The following is a 17,741-nucleotide window of genomic DNA, read 5'->3' on the forward strand; positions in this document are numbered from 1 at the left end:
GAAATGTCTGGAGAGACATTGGGCCTTATTAATGACGGATCCAATACTGAAGCACTACATAACACTGAAAGCCACTATGACAGCTTGAAGATCACATAGCCTGAGGGATATATTGCTTAAAAGTGAGTATATACCATCCAATACACCCAATGTTTTTGGATCAGGAGGCCCAAGGAAAGGGTGCATGCCATGTGGGCATTGTATTGCATGCCCGAATGTAGAAAGATCTAATAATTTTTCCAATTCCTCAGGCTCCAGAACCTCCGCTCGAAGATCACATGTCAAACTAAAGATGTAATCTACTATGCCACCTGCCCGTGCTCCAAGATTTCGGGATGACATCGGGATGAAAACTCGTGCCTTAAAGGTACATGTTAGAGAACATGTGCAGGATATAAAATTGAGTGAGTCGGATTATATAAAACCTATCCCGCAACATTTTTAGAAGTTCCATAGGAGTGATCCCTCTGTATTGAGAATTAAAGCAATTGACTGCATAGATTTAGGTTTACGTGGGGGCAAGGTTGGCAAAATATTGGCACAGAGGGAGAGTAATTGGATCTGGACTTTGAATATGTTACATCCCCGGGGTCTCAATGACATGTTGGCATTGTCCCCATTTATTTGACCACTTTGTCCTCCAGTAGGTTGTTTTTAATTATGTGTGTTATTCAGTTATTAAAATTTGTTTGTATGGACCTATGAACTCTTCTGCATGCCGCTTCTACTCCTGGATGCAGCCCCCTCTCTCGGATTCCTATACCCATCCGTGGATGATTGGATTTTTGTAATCTTTTTACGGTGATCATGCATTTGATGTATGTGTTAATCTCCTTTTTCTTTCTTCTTTTCTCTTGTTCTTCTCTATTTCTATTGTCATTTTTTCTTTTCACTTTTCTTTTTCTCTTTTATTGTACCTGGACCCGAATTTATTTTACATTATTTGTACACTATTATATTCACGTATATATAATTGGTTTATATTTTATCATTATGTATTGTGATATATTATTTTTGACACTTCATTCACTTATTATTACACATTTTTTCTGTGATACAATATTTGGATTTCACGTGTGACACGTAATACCACTTTTATGATCATTTTTCATACTAAGTATGTGGATACTATTTATATTGTGAAGCTTGTAGCCTTCTTTTTGGGCACTTTATAATGCTTTCTTTGCATATTTGTTTGGATCTATCGTAATGCTTTTACATACTGTTCTCATGTTAGCTTCTTTTTGGTCCTGAGGGGTCACCCTGTTTTCTCTTTCCCCCATCTGGGTGGAGGTCCTCTTTTTATCTTCTATGTTTTTTATTTATCAATAAAGATTTGCATATTTTCTCTAATTTACTAAATTTTTTGTGATAAACAATTTATGTTTTGGGAGCTCATATTGATAGCAATTCATTAGTATATAGGACTATCTCTTAGAGGGACTCATTTTATCCCAGGTAACATTAGATTAGCATTGTTATGTGTTTTTGCCCCATACTCATAGTTGTCTGGTAATTCTCTATATATACACAGGGCAAAAAGGTGCATTATAAAATCTGCCAAATTCATGACAAATTTGACAATTCCATGACAATTTGATAAATGTATTATTGACATAAGGGAAAAAGTGCAAGCTAGAAAAGTGGAGTGAAAAAGGCACAAAACGATACATTACTCTTTATGTTTATCACAAGGGCCTCCGTTTTCATTATCGGTGGTCCCATCTGTGAACCCCTAATCCTGTAACTATTTGGTTTCATAAAAGAGAAAAATAATTGGAAGCCTGTAAAAGTAGAAAGGAGCTTTGTTCACCATAAAGAGATTTAACCCCTTAAGGACCACAGGTTTTTTCATTTTTGCACTTTTGTTTTTTCCTCCTCACCTTCTAAAAATCATAACCCGTTCAATTTTCCACCTACAGACCCATATGAGGGCTTAATTTTTGCACCACCAATTGTACTTTGTAATACTATCAATCATTTCACCACAAAATCTATGGCAAAACCATAAAAAAAAATATTTGTGGGACTAAATTGAAAAAAAAAAACATTTTGGAACTTTTTGGGGGCTTCCGATTCTACACAGTGCACTTTTCAGTAAAATGACGCCATATCTTTATTCTGTAGGTCAATACAATTAAATTGATACCCAACTTATATAGGATTGATTTTGTTTTACTTCTGTTAAAACAGTATAACTTTTTGAACCACGGCAATGTGTAGGGCTCATTTTTTGCGCTATGATCAGTCGTTTTTATCAGTACCATACAAAGTATACGGAGTGACCAAACAATTTGAATTGTTAAACAATTGAAATAGGAGCCTAAATTTTTTTCAGACCAATCTCCAAAGGTAATTGAAAATTTTAAAGAAAAAAATTGAGGTAGATTCATATCTGGTAAGATCAATGCTCATTGGTTTACTGTTCTTGACAATCTGAGAAGTAAATCAATGAATTTTGGTCTATTAATAGAGGTAAAAAGGATATCTGAGTAGTATGACTTGTGCAGAAAGCATTTCTTCGTGGGCCATTGTACCAAGATATGATTCAACTTTGAAAAAATGGAAAACAAAAGTCTGAACATTTTTAATAGGTTGTCTAGTATTTTTTTTGTGTCTCCTTCAGACAAAAATTGGTAGAATCTCAAAGATAATTAGAACATATAGAATCAGTCCCTGCTAGATGAAACAGCATATGCTTTTTTTCCAGGGTCAAAACACAAAATGAGCACACAGATCAATAAAGTGTAAAAAAATGTTTTAATAAAAAAAAAAAAAATCCATTAAATGTTATAATTTTTTAAAAGTACTAAAATAAAGCAAAAACCTATATAAATAGGGTATTGTTTTAATCATATGGACCTAATGAATAGAGATAATGGCCCAGATTTATCAAAGAATGTCTATGGTAGAGCTATTTTCCCACGTTTATTTGGGTGGTGGGTTTGACTAGCATGCATCTTATTTATTAAGAAGGTGCAGCAGGATGATGAATTTTGCGCAGCTCTGCTGTGGTGGGAAAAGCTCTACCACATACACTTTTTCTAGACGCTTGTGAGGGATGGAAGTAGACACTTTCCTGGGTCCTGAATTTGGAAGGTTAGGTTTTTTTACTTACTTTCACAGAGCTGCCGAGACATTTTTACTTGCATTTTAGACGCTACAATCAAATTTGATTGCAGTGTCTAAGGGGTTAAAGCCAGGCATCACCGTGATCGGTGATGTCTGGCATAAGAGATGGGTCCTGGTGACAGATAGCCGCCAGGACAATCCAGCTATGACCCAAGCTCAGCTCCTGAGCATGTCATAGAAGGGGAGTTGGACGCTGTCGTACACAAGAGGTTAAAGGTTGAATTGCGGAAGGTAGAGGTGATTCTCACACCTACTGGTAGGTGGTGTAGCTTTGTGCTACCCCACCTTCTATGGGTAGACAAAAAGAGTGAAACTGTCTATATTAAAAGTTGCATAAAAGTAGCAAAATTTCCTGCTTGCGCCTGAACCGTGCCAAAACATAGACAAAAAAATGCTCTAAAAGCAATGATAAATCTCCCCCTGTGTAATTTTTACCAAAAAGTGCACTGCGTAGAATTGGAAGCCTGCAAAAGTTTAAAAATGGCTTTTTTTTTAAATTTTTACCCAAAATGTATACAGTATATATATTTTTTTGTTTCACTGTAAATTTGGTGGTAAAGGAGTGTTATCTTACAAAGTTTAATTTTTGGCGAAAACTAGCCCTCATATGGATCTGTAGGTGGAAAAATGAAAATGTTAAGACTATTAGAAGGCAAGGAGGAAAAAATTTTTTTTTCCCTTAAAGGCGTTATCCACCATAAGGTGATTTTAGTACGTACCTGGCAGACAGTAATGGACATGCATAGGAAGGATCTGCGGTTGTCTTGGGGCTAAATGGCTATGTTGTGAGATTATCATAACACTGTGGCTAGCTTTTTGTGAACTGGTATTTCCTGAGTTTTTCTTTTTTGCCAACAAATCCCATAATTCCATTTTCCTCCCTCCCACACATCAGCCACCCCACCCATTGAAACATAAATGACCTGCATCCATTCAAAAGACCTGTGGTTTTCAATCAGGGTGCCTACAGCTGTTGCATTAGTTGCAGATTGATATCTCTCCCACTGAGCGATCCCTCCACCCATTGAAGCAGACAGTCTCCCTGTCATCAGCTGTGAGTCAGGTCTCGGCGGCATTGCAACCTGGGAAAAACCTGAGAAAAATATGCTGTTAAAAATAAATATTGGGGTGAAAATCACAGAAGAATTGTGAGAAAACCATCACACACAGGTACAGACACTATATTATGAACTACACTAACTTTACAGCCCCTGTAGCATAGTCAAATAAAAAAAATCCTGGAATACCCCTTTAAAGGGTTAAAGCCACCCCACTGTAGTTTTGCAACATATGGAAGCACGTTGGTTGTGGAACGCTGCTTTGGCAAGGCACTGTTCCACAACCAGGGTGCCTCCAGATGTTACAAAACTACAACTCCCAGCATGCCAAAGGCTGTCTGGGCATGCTGAGAGTTGTAGTTTTGTAACAGTTTAAAGGAGTAGTCTAGTGTAGACTATTTCTCCTCTGTTGTGCCCAGGCTGAATAAAAAAAATGAAAATAAACTTTCACTCACTTCCTGCATTTCCCCAGAGCGCCGCTACAGCTGATCGGTCCTCCGGTCCCGTCTTCTTCCTTCTTTCATGAATAGTCTGCACTATACTACTCCTTTAAGGTACATTGGTTTGGGAACACTACCTTAGCTGGAAGCTGCTCCCTTTCTATAGTAAAGATGCCATTGAGGAGGTACAGGTACTCCCTGGTGCGTTAAGTCTTAGATGGAAAAGTCGTACCTGTTCCTCCTCACCACCATTTTTATTATAGAGGGGGAGCAGCTCCCAGTCAATGCTGTGCGTCTTTATCTTTTATGACAGCTTAAGTTACATTGTTTGGGGAACACTGCCTTAGCTTGGAGCTGCTCCCTCTCTATAGTAAAGAGGTGAGGAGGTACAGGTACATTTTTCTATCTGGGACTTAACGCACCAGAGCGTACCTGTACCTTCTCACCAGCATCTTTTCTCCGTCTATAGCTTCTAAGGCAGTGTTCCACAACCAATGCACCTCCAGATGTTACTACAGGCCTTCCAGGTATAGTGTTTCTAGTCAGTGGTGATGGTGGTGGTGGTCATGGTATGGCAGTATTATATGTCCCTACCGGTAACACACATAACTAGCAGTGTGCACCTATGCACGTGTTTCATTTTGTTTGGAGATGCTGACCATTTTTTGTACTAGTATTATTGGTAATACTGGTCTTAGTTTTGGTTAGATATGGCCAGTAATAGTTTGGCGGAAATATGTATGATGATAATATTCATCCCTGTATACTGGTATTATTGGTAATATTGGTCTCAGTATACAGGATTTGATCAGTAACAGTATGGTGGTGGAAGTTGTGTGATTGCTGCAACCACACTGTACAATTGCCTGCTGGTAGTAGGGAGTATATTGAAGGAGGAGGCTGTGCGCGATTGGGTGTGAATGAGGGCGTGGCTAGAGGAGTGACTGGGGTGTGGTTAGAGGACGTGGCTTGGGCTATGGGTTCTAGCCCCTGGTCTTTTGGAGACATAGTAAAACCCCTGCTGCTAAGTGGGGGGGGGGGGGGGGAAACTTCTAAAATCCTTGACATTTGTTTTCCACAAATAATGATTTTACCTTTCTGAAAGAAGTGCCCTCTTAAGAACAATACATGTAACAGCTTTTTCTATTTCAATTATTTCTGACCATAGAATTTTAGATTTCATTGTTCTAATAATTTATATTCCTATAGCACCTATATATTTGCAGTACTTTACAGGATTATTGTTTCATACCACAGTATATCACTCATTTTAAGATACTTCAGTCCTTCCAGGGAAATAATTAAAGAGAGCCGTTTGTATGCAGGAAATGTAAGAATGTAAAGCTGCATAGTGTTACCACTGTCATATGTAAAATAATACAGGGCTGATTCATCAGCTGTTACTGGGAATTCCTCCGCTACAGTTATATGTTGCCCTAGCAGCAGTTGCCATTTCCTAGAGAATGGATTCCTAGAAAAAAGAAAAGGCCTAAGTTCCCTAGAAACATTAAACTAACACATGGGACCTTTAAATGGAAGAGCAGACATTTCACTGGTTTACCCTTTATCATTTCCTGATTTCCAGGAAAAACTGGCATGATTCACTAAAACAGATTATTTTACATGACGGATCAACCATGGAAATAATGTCATATTTCAGTGAAAAGTGCACTCTTTTTCCATCTCTGAGAGAGTTAAAGGCGTGTGATTTAATGGGAGAACAGAGAGACTTCCAGCATCTGCAGCATTTCCACCACTTCATAATGGCAATCATTTAGATCATGTCTTGTTACATTACATTTGTGATATTTGTCATTGTCATATCAGGCAGATTTCAGGACTCTGTAGAGGTGACATGAGCATGCGTTTATAGGCAAGTAATAAATTATAATGTTTATCAGGATAAAAATTACATCCGTTTAAAAACAAATGTGTACAGGACAATGTTATAGCGGTGGGGCATTAGTCTGTTATTTAGAAATTATGCTTTGGTTTCTCCCATTGTTGGGGATAGCTTGGTCTGAAGAACCTTACACAAGTAGTATTACATTTATAATAAGTATAAGTGTTAGTGCTCACAAAAGTGTCTACATGAAACAGATGGGTACTGCTCAGTCTGGAAAGCGCATGCAGAGCCTAAGTCCTGAGGACAAGTCCCTGCCCCCACGTCGGCGATCGCTGCAAATCGCCGGCGATTTGCGGCGATTCCGGGTCATATGGGACTCCGGTGACCTGGTAATCCGGAAAATAAGGGGGATCGGGGTTGTGCAAGACACCCACGATCCCCCTGAAGGGATAAGAGTGAGGTGGCCGACGGTGACTGGCGCCAAAGGTCCACTTCCCATTGGCAGCGGGCAGCGATCGGCGGCAGCAGAGGACGGCGATACGGCTCCCTGGATCCTACGGAAGCTAGTGCTTTGCCTAGCAACACCTGGAGGGCTACAGTTTGGAGACCACTTTACACTGGTCTCTAAACTGTAGCCCTCCAGATGTTGCAAAACTACAACTCCCAGCATGCCCAGACAGCTGTTTGCTTTGTGGGCATGCTGGGATTTGTAGTTTTGCAACATCTGGAGGGCCACAGTTTGGAGATCACTGTGCATTGGACTCTAAACTGTAGCCCTCCAGATGTAGCAAAACTGCAAATCCCAGCATGCCCAAACAGCAAACAGCTGTCTCGGCATGCTGGGAGTTGTAGTTGCGTACCTCCAGCTGTTGCATAAATACACCTCCCAGCATGCCCTTCGGCGATCAACTCCCAGCAGGAGTACAGGAGTACAGGGTACATTCACATGGGTGGGTTTACAGTGAGTTTCCTGCTTCAGTTTGAGCTGCGGCAAATTTTTCGCAGCAGTGCAAACTCCTAGCGGGAAACTCACCATAAACCCCCGCCAGTGCGAATGTACCCTAAAAATACTACACTACAATAACACATAATAAAGGGTAAAACACTACATATGCACCCCCTTATACTGCCCCCCCCCCCCCAATAAAAATGAAAAACGTGTCGTACAGCAGTGTTTCCAAAACGGAGCCTCCAGCTGTTGGGAAACAACAACTCCCAGCATTTCCGGACAGCCACTGACTGTCCAGGCATGCTGGGAGTTTAGCAACAGCTGGAGACACCCTATTTGGGAATCACTGGCCTATGTCCACCCCTATGCAATCCCTAATTTAGTCCTCAAATGCGCATGGCGCTCTCTCACTTCGGAGCCCTGTCTTATTTAAAGGAAACAATTTAGGGCCACATATGGGGTATTTCTGTATTCGGGAGAAATTCCACTACAAATTTTGGGGGGCTTTTTCGCCTTTTACCCCTTATGAAAAGGAAAAGTTGGGGGCTACACCATCCCATTAGTGTAAAAAAAATTACACTAACTTGCTGGTGTTGCCCCATACTTTTTATTTTTACAAGCGATAAAAGGAAAAAAAGACCCCCAAAATTTGTTACGCAGTTTCTCCTGAGTATGGAAATACCCCATATGTGGGCGTAAAATGCTCTGCGGGCGCACAACAAGGCTCAGGAGTGAGAGTGCAATATGTGCATTTGAGGCCTAAATTGGTGATTTTCAAAGAGGTGGCTGATTTTACAGCGGTTCTGACATAAACGCAAAAAAATAAATACCCACATGTGATCCCATTTTGGAAACTACACCCCTCACGGAATTTAACAAGGGGTATAGTGAGCCTTAACACCCCACAGGTGTTTGAAGAATTTTCATTAAAGTTGGTTGGGAAAATGAAAAAAATATATATTTTTCACTAAAATGCTGGTGTTACCCTAAATTTTTCATTTTCACAAGGGAAAATAGGAAAAAAGCCCCCAAAAAGTTGTAACCCCATTTCTTCTGAGTAAGAACATACCCCATACATACAGCAAAATATGTGGCCCAAATTCCACAGAAGGGAAGGAGCGCCATTGGGCTTTTGAAGAGAAAATTTGTCCGGAATTAAAGGCCACGTGTGTTTACAAAGCCCCCATAGTGCCAGAACAATGGACCCCCCACATGTGACCCCATTTTGGAAACTACACCCCTCATGGAATGTAATAAGGGTACAGTGAGCATTTACCCCCCACAGGTGTCTGACAGATTTTTGGAACAGTGGTCCGTGAAAATGAAAAATGGAATTTTTCATTTGCACAGCCCACTGTTCCAAAGATCTCCTTCAAACGCCAGTGGGGTGTAAATACTCACTGCACCCCTTATTAAATTCTGTGAGAGGTGTAGTTTCCAAAATGGGGTCAGATGTGGGGGCGTCCACTGTTCTGGCACCACGGGGGGCTTTGTAAACACACATGGCCCCTGACTTCCATTCCAAACAAATTCTCTCTCCAAAAGCTGACCATTGTAGTGCGCCAGCAGAGCACTTGACGTCCACACATGGGGTAGTTCCATACTCAGAAGAAATGGGGTTACAAATTTTGGGGGGCATTTTATCCTATTACTCCTTGTAAAAATGAAAATTTTGGGGGGAAAAACGCATTTTAGTGAAATTCTTTTTTCCATTTACACATCCAACTTTAACAAAAAGCAGTCAAACACCTGTGAGGTGTTAAGGCTCACTGTACCCCTTGTTGGGTGTAGTTTTCAAAACAGTATGCCATGTGTTTTTTTTTTTTTGCTGTTATGACACCACAGCGGCTTCCTAAATGTGACATGCCCCCCATCCCCCCCCCCCCCCCAAAAAAAAAAAAAACATTTCAGCAAAATTCACTTTCCAAAATCCCATTGTCCTTACCTGAGAGAAATTGGGTTACACATTTTGTTGGATTTTTCTCCTTTTACCCATTGTAAAAATTCAAAAACCAGGTCTACAAGAACATGTAAAAATGGAGATTTTGAATTTTCTCCTTTACTTTGCTGCTATTCCTGTGAAACACCTAAAGGGTTAACAGACATTCTGAATGTCATTTTGAATACTTTGATGGGTCCAGTTTTTTAATGGGATCATTTATGGGGTATTTCTAATATGAAGGCTCCTTAAATCCACTTCAAAACTGAACTGGCCCCTGAAGAATTCCGATTTTGAACATTTTGTGAACAACTGGAAAATTGCTGCTGAACTTTGAAGCCCTCTGATGTCTTCCAAAAGTAAAAACATGTCAACTTTATCATGCAAACATAAAGTAGACATATTGCATATGCGAATCAATATATAATTTATTTGGAATGTCTATTTCCCTTACAAGCAGAGAGCTTCAAAGTTAGAAAAATGCTAAATGTTCAAATTTTTCATGAAATTTTGGAATTTTTCAACAAGAAATGATACAAATATCAACGAAAATTTTAAAACTATGTTAATGTAGAATATGTCATGAAAAAATTAACTCGGAATCAAATTCATAATTAAAAGCATCCCAGAGTTATTAATGCTTAAAGTGACAGTGGTCAGATGTGCAAAAAATGCTCTGGTCCTTAAAATGAAAATGGGTTGGTCCTTAAGGGGTTAATGTCTAAACCTTGGTAAAAAAAAAAAAAATGAGTCCATCTTTAAGTGGAAATGTCCAAATTGGGCCTAATAAGCCTATTTCCCTCCCAGTGTAATGTGGCTTGTTAGTGTTACAAGGTCTAAATGAAAGTGTGAATGGAGAGTAGGTGTCTTAAATTTGGTGTTAACATCCTTATTCTATCTAATATTGGTTACTGGAAGTTCAACATGGCACCTCAAGGCAAAGAACTCTTTGAGGTTCTAAAAAAAAAAAGAATTGTTGCTCTTCATGAAGATGGCATAGGCTATAAAAAGAAATCCAAGACCCTGGAACTGAGCTGCAGCATGGTAGGAAAAACCATACAGCGTTTTCACAGGACAGGTTTAACTCCGAACAGGCCTCACCGTGATCGACCAAAGAAGTTGAGTGCACATGCTCAGCATTATATCCAGAGGTTGTCTTTGGAATATAGACGTATAAGTGCTTACAGCATTACTGCAGAGGTTAAAGGGGTGGGTGAGGGTTCAGCCTGTCAGTGTTCAGACCATACGCTACTCATTGCATCAAGTTTGTCTTGCCTAGAGCAGAGCATGGTGGTGGGAGTGTCATGGCCTGGGGCTGCATGAATGCTGCTGGCACCGGGGAACTACAGTTCATAGAAGAATACATGAATGCCAACATGTACTGTGACATACTGAGACAGAGCATGATTCCCTCCCTTTGGAGACTGGGCCACAGGATAGTATATCCACATAATGACCACACGCACCTCCAAGATGATTACTGAGTGAACACAGCTTAAAGGTGGTTCTACAAGCTCTTGATTCATGGGGGAGATTCTCAAAGAATTTTGTGCCAAAAAAAAATCCATTTCGTGCCAAAATTGTGGCGCAAAAAGTATCGAACACATTTTCAAAGACCTTTGCGCCACTGTTTACACTGTTTACGTCAATTTAGTAAAAGTGGGCGTGTTCACGTATATTGTCTGCTTTACATGATATTTTCAAAGCCTGTGAGACCAGATTACATCAAAAATATGGTGCAAATTTATATATATATTTTTTTTTTTACTATTTATACATATATTTTTTTTAAATCATTTTGGAATAATGTTAAATAAATAAATATTGGGGAAGGAGGGCGGTACTTGAGGACGGAGGGTGTACTTGTACGCCCTCCATATTAGCGATCACCGCTGCTCCCAAGGCGGTAATTGGAACGGGATGCCTGCTGAAATCATTCAGCAGGCATCCTGTGGCAATGCCTAGGGGAGGTCCTGAGACCCCCCAATAATGGTGATCACCGTGATTCGCCATTCATTTCTGACCAGCGAATCATGGTTATTCCAGGCTGATCGGGTCTCTGGATGACCCAATTGCCTGCAAAAAAAAAAGGGTGATCCGTGCTTCATGAGACAGCACCTATCACCCTGAAGGTCCGGAGTGAGGTGGCAGGGGTGCCATCTGCTCCAATCCCCTGCCATTGGTTGGTCGCAAGCGACCGACCCATAGCAGATGTTGGACGGGGGGTTTGAAAGGTTACTTAGCTCCTGCCACTGATCTCTCCCACCGCTGCTCGCCACTCCTGTACTGGTTCCCCCTGATCTGCCCAGACTACCATAGGTGGGCAGAGCGGGAGTAACCAGTACAGGTGTGGTGAGCAGCGGTGGGAGCGATCAGCGGCAGCAGGTGGCATTTAGGTCAGGCGGCAATCAGAGGTGCGGATGCACACTGTGGCCTTTCCGATGTTACAAAACTACAACTCAAAAACAAGAAGAATACTGACACTAAACGGGAGACTGGGAATAAAAGGGTCAAGAATAAAAGAAAACCAATATGGATGAATAAAAATGTTAAGGGGGCAATAAATGACAAAAATAAAGCATTTAAACTACTAAAAAAGGACGGTAGTGAAGAAGGATTAAAAAGCAAAAATTATAGTGAATAAATAGAGAAAAATGTAAAATATGTAAAAAAAAAAAAAATGATAAAAGCCGCAAAAATAGAGACAGAAAAAATCATTGCCAAAGAGAGTAAAACTAACCCCAAAATGTTCTTTAACTATATAAATAACAAAAAGGTTAAAAATGAAAGTGTAGGCCCTTTAAAAAATTATGAGGAAGAAATTATAGACGGGGATCAGGAAAAAGCAAATATATTAAACAAATTATTTTCCACTGTATTCACCGAGGAAAATGAAATGCCAGGTGAAATACAGCGAGATAAGGTAAACTCCCCAGTACAGGTCACCTGTCTAACCCAGGAAGAAGTACAGTGCCTCATAAAAAAAAAATCTAAGTAGACAAATCACCAGGTCCAGAAGGCATTCACCCCCGTGTTCTAAAGGAATTAAGTCATGTAATAGACAGACCCCTATTTTTAATATTCAGGAACTCTATAGTAAGAGGGACTGTTCCACAGGAATGGCACATGGCAAGTGTTGTGCCAATATTTAAAAAGGGGTCAAAAGGTGACCTCGGGAATTATAGATGTGTTAGTTTAACCTCCATTGTATGTAGATTGTTTGAGGGTTTTCTAAGAGATGCTATTTTGGAGTATCTTGATAAAAATAAATGTATGACCCCATATCAGCATGGCTTTATGAGGGATCGGTCCTGTAAAACTAACCTGATCAGCTTTTATGAAGAGGTGAGCACCAGACTGGACCAGGGGCAATCGCTGGATGTCGTATATCTGGATTTTTCCAAAGCATTTGATACGGTGCCACATAAAAGGTTGTTGCAAAAAATGAGAAGGATTGGGCTGGGGGAGAATGTATGTAAGTGGGTAAGTAACTGGTTCAGTGATAGGAAACAGAGGGTGGTTATTAATGGTACTTATTCTGATTGGGTGACTGTTACTAGTGGGGTACCACAGGGGTCCATCTTGGGTCCTGTTCTATTTAATATATTTATTAATAACCTTGTAGAGGGGTTGAATAGTAAAGTAGCTATCTTTGCAGATGATACAAAACTCTGTAAAGTGGTCAACACTATAGAGGACAGTGCACTGTTACAAATGGATCTGGATAGGTTGGTGGTTTGGACTGGGAAGTGGCATATGAGGTTCAACACTGATAAATGTAAGGTAATGCACATGGGCAGGAAAAATCCGGGCTGGGATTATGTATTAAATGGGAGAACACTTGGGACGACTCACGTGGAAAAGGACTTAGGGGTCTTATTTAATAGTAAATGTAGTGACCAGTGTCGGGCAGCTGCTGCCAAGGCAAATAAAATCATGGGGTGCATCAATAGGGGGCATAGATGCCCACGTCAAGGAAATAATTCAACCACTGTACAAATCACTAGTCAGACCACACATAGAATATTGTGTACAGTACTAGGCACAAGAAAGATATAGTGGAGCTGGAGAGGGTTCAAAGACGGGCAACCAGAGTAAGACGGGCAACCAGAGTAATACGGGGAATGGAAGGACTACAGTACCCAGAAAGATTATCAGAATTAGGGTTATTTAGCTTAGAAAAAAGAAGGCTTAGGGGTTAGTACAGAGATCTCTCCCATGATCTATTTATACCCAGGACTGTATTTATAACAAGGGGGCATCCTCTACGTTTAGAGGAAATAAGGTTTCTACACCAGCACAGACAGGGGTTCTTTACAGTAAGAGTAGTGAGACTGTGGAATTCTCTCCCTGAGGAGGTGGCCATGGGGAACTCTGTAAAAGAATTCAAAAGGGGTCTGGATGCCTTTTTGGGGAATAATAACATTGCTGGTTATGTATACTAGATTTATAGGGACAGAAAGTTGATCCAGGGATTTATTCTGACTGCCATATTTGGAGTCGGGAAGGAATTTTTACCTATAGTATAAGGGTTTTTTGCCTTCCTCTGGATCAACTCAGTAGGGACTTGATGGACTCTGGTCTTTTTTCAACCTTATGAACTATGTAACTCCCAGCATGCCCGGGCATCTGTTGGCTGTCTGGGCATGCCGAGAGTTGTAGTTCTGCAACATCTGGCCCTTCAGATGTTGCCGAACTACAACTCCCAGCATGGCTGGACAGTCAAGGCATGCTGAGAGTTGTAGTTTTGCAGCATCTGGAGGGCCACCGTTTACAGACCATTATGCAGTGGCCACATCTATTTTCCAACGTGTTTTAAAGGAGTACTCCCGTGGAAAACTTTTTTTTTTCAATCAACTGGTGCCAGAAAGTTAAACAGATTTGTAAATCACTTCTATTAAAAAATCTTAATCCTTCCAGTACTTTTTAGGAGCTGTATACTAAAGAGAAATCCAAAAAAGAAATGCATTTCCTCTGGTGCCATGACCACAGTGCTCTCTGCTGACCTCTGCTGTCCATTTTAGGAACTGTCCAGAGCAGCATATGTTTGCTATGGGGATTTTCTTCTGCTCTGGACAGTTCCTGAAATAGACAGCCGAGGTCAGCAGAGAGCACTGTGGTCATGATATCAGAGGAAATGCATTTCTTTTTTGGATTTCTCTTTAGTATACAGCCCCTAAAAAGTATTAGAAGGATTAAGATTTTTTAATAGAAGTGATTTACAAATCTGTTTAACTTTCTGGCACCAGTTGATTTAAAAAAAAAGTTTTCCATGGGAGTACCCCTTTAAAAAGTGTTGCAAAACTGCTAATTTAGGTGCAAGAATTAAACATTTTGGCGCCCAAAAAAAAAGGTATTTTCAAAGGGAGACAAGAGCCAATTGAAAATATGAGAAAAAAAATTAATAGTAATCGTTTAGCACAACGTACAAATACAGCAGTTTTTTTTAAATCTCCCCCAGTGTCTTTCTATTTTCTCTTCATTTTTGTTAATTAAATAATAACACATTGGAATCTGTTGTGTTCTGTTGTTCTTCAGAGGTTGTATTTACCAAATTTTATAACCTTCCAAGAACTAGATTTTATTTCATCATGTCCCAATACCCAAAATTCAAAGAGGGTGTATACATAAACATTGTGAGCACACACACATATCACATTATACAGTAAACATTACGTAAATGAATATATAATCACAAAAGAAAAAGAAAAAAATCCGGCACTGTCTCTTTAATCCTAGTAGGTGATACATGCAGTAATGGAGTGAGTGTTTGCAGTTAGGTTTGGTCCTGTGAGTGGTGCTACACGCCGAACAATAGAGAGCATAATGGAATCACATAAAGAAGGAAGCAGAGAAACTCACCTAGTCAAAGACGGTATAGCTTGTCAGGTCACGATCAAGCGACGTAGAAGCGGGGAGGCGGAAGGTGGAACGGGGGGGAATCAGACATCGGGCCACAGCCGTATCGCAGCTTATGGTGCCAAACGGCTGTGGCCCGATGCCTGATTCGCCTCCCCGCTTCTACGTCGCTTGATCGTGACCTGACAACCTGTACCGTCTTTGACTGGGTGAGTTGCTCCGCTTCCTTCTTTATGTGATTCCATTACGTAAATGAAACCAAACAAAAATGGCAGAATTGCAGTTTTTTTCACCCCAAAATTATTATTATTTTTTTTTTCAGTTTTTTTAATACATATGGTAAAAGGATACAAAAATGGTACCATTAAAAGTACAGCTCATACTACAAAAATAAGGCGCTTTTATATGGCAATGTCGATGAAGGAGAAAACTAAAAGGACAAAACAAAAACTGGCTGCATCCTCAAAAGGTTAAGATGATTATTTATTTCGATAGTACAGGCTATTTAAAACTATATTTTTACTCTACAAACACAAAGAAACCACAAATAATTCACACACACACATAGCACGCAGTTAAGGTCAGATTTAGTAAAACATCAGACTATAAAGCAAGTATATGATACTCGTGGGGAATAAAATAAATCAAGTTCTATTACCTCAGACTGTAAAGTGAGAGGAACATGGCTTTTTCAACCATTCCATTACAATTCCCTATATGTTAGGTTGAACATCTATTTCATAATATGAATTTACACTGAAGACCTCAGAGTACAGGGCAGATCAGTAGCAGTCTTCCTGGAATTTAATGTTTTGAGTGTTTATGCCTGAATATTTGAGAGGCACGCCTGGTAAAGTAAAGCTGTTAACACAATCATTTGGCTGAGTCCACCTGGCGCGTGACAGCTGCATACACATTGCCCTCCCAAGCTGCACCATTTCTTTCAAAGGGAGCATTTAAGGTCAGATGACTATACGGAGTCCTGAGGAGCACTATATGCTCCATACCTGCTATGCACATACTGTTTAGCATTGTTGCTATAGCCTAGAGGAGGCATTGTAGAAGTTGTTTATGAATTATGCTTTGGATGCGTCAATTATGGGGGAAAAAAATTGTATAATATGGATGCATGGATTCCCCTTCCAGGATAGGTGTCTGATAGAAATATCCTCAATCAGCTTAAAAGTTTCCCTTGACAAGCAATTCAACACCAAAGAAAGATCTCACAAAGCTACTGGTGATCTAGAGGAGGATGGAGGTTCTTAAGGGGGTTATTCAGGAATAGAAAAACACAGCTAATTTCTTTCAAAAACGGCTCCACCTCTGTCCCCAGGTTGGGTGTGGTTTTACAATTTGGCTCCATTCCCTTCAATAGAACTGAGCTTCAGAACCACATCCATCCTGGAGACAGACGGGGAGTGGGTTTTCATACAAAGTAGCTCTGTTTTTCTATTCCTTGATAACCCCTTTAATGTCTCTAATGAGGATTGCTAGAGAATCTTCCCTCAAACAGATGGTTGATAGCTGAGAGGTGTACCTTCAGAGTTGAAAATTTGAATCCTCTGTCAAATACTTCTTGCAGGAACTTGGAACAAATTTAGCTTTTGCTTTGTCTTTTTTTAATCTCCATCAGCACCTGAGGAACAAAAGAGAGAGGAAAGTAGGCATAAACCAGATTGTGACTCCAACTGATGGGCAGCATGTTCAAGAAATCAGGATGGTGCGAGCGAGCAGAACCTCCTGACTTTCCTGTTGGTTCGTGATGCTAGGACATCTATATATGCTACAAAGAAAATGGTAGACTGAAATAGATGTAAAACAGACATAATCTTTATTGAAGTCACACAAAAGCACAAAATGCTAAATAAAAACACATAAAACGCACAGAACAACACAGCAAAAAATACTCACAGGTAGATGGTGGAGTCAACTGGGTGGAGAAAGGAAGATTTTCCTCCCGGGATGCCAGATAAAATAATATATGAGAATAAAGTACTGATGATGTAAGGGTAAAAGCTACTGAATGTGTGTATTGCAATATAAAGATCCCGGCAATGAAAAAGTGCCACAGTGCATATAAGAAAATCAGTAAAGCACATTTGTCATAAGTCAGGATCTATTGTACACTCCCTTGGCCACAAGTGCATCTATGCTCATAAAATATATGGGCAGATGACAAACAATAAGCAAGCTGGCAAACTATGTCTCCCCCACAAATGTAAAAAAGTCCCCCCAGTGCAGAACACATTACCTGTGGGTCACACAGAACGTGGCTGAGCCAATCCGCTTTGTTGTTGGCATGTAAACCTGGGTATCTTTTTAAATGTATTGACTCACATAATATCACATCATAATAAGATCACATGTCATTTTTAGCTTAAAGTGCATTACGTAAAGATGCCCGAAAGTTGAAAAACTTAATTTTACTATGTATTCTCCTGGCGACTTCTGAGCTGAAATCTGCAGTAAAAGCCAAGGTCTCTGCACATGGCATAGCCTTGTAGCAAGCTCATACAGC

General features: G+C 40.1%; 1 protein-coding gene across 1 annotated transcript in view; it reads left to right on the forward strand.

The window, feature by feature from the left end:
• Positions 1–308: 308 nt before the first annotated feature.
• Positions 309–17,741, forward strand: part of SOCS2 (suppressor of cytokine signaling 2) — a 165,987-nt gene continuing 148,554 nt past the window's right edge. Inside the window, exon 1 of the mRNA XM_056574338.1 lies at positions 309–367. The gene's annotated coding sequence lies outside the window, so the exon portion shown is untranslated. The remainder of the gene's footprint in view (positions 368–17,741) is intronic.

This window comes from Hyla sarda, chromosome 4 (genome assembly GCF_029499605.1).
Source record: "Hyla sarda isolate aHylSar1 chromosome 4, aHylSar1.hap1, whole genome shotgun sequence".
Lineage (NCBI taxonomy): Eukaryota > Metazoa > Chordata > Amphibia > Anura > Hylidae > Hyla > Hyla sarda.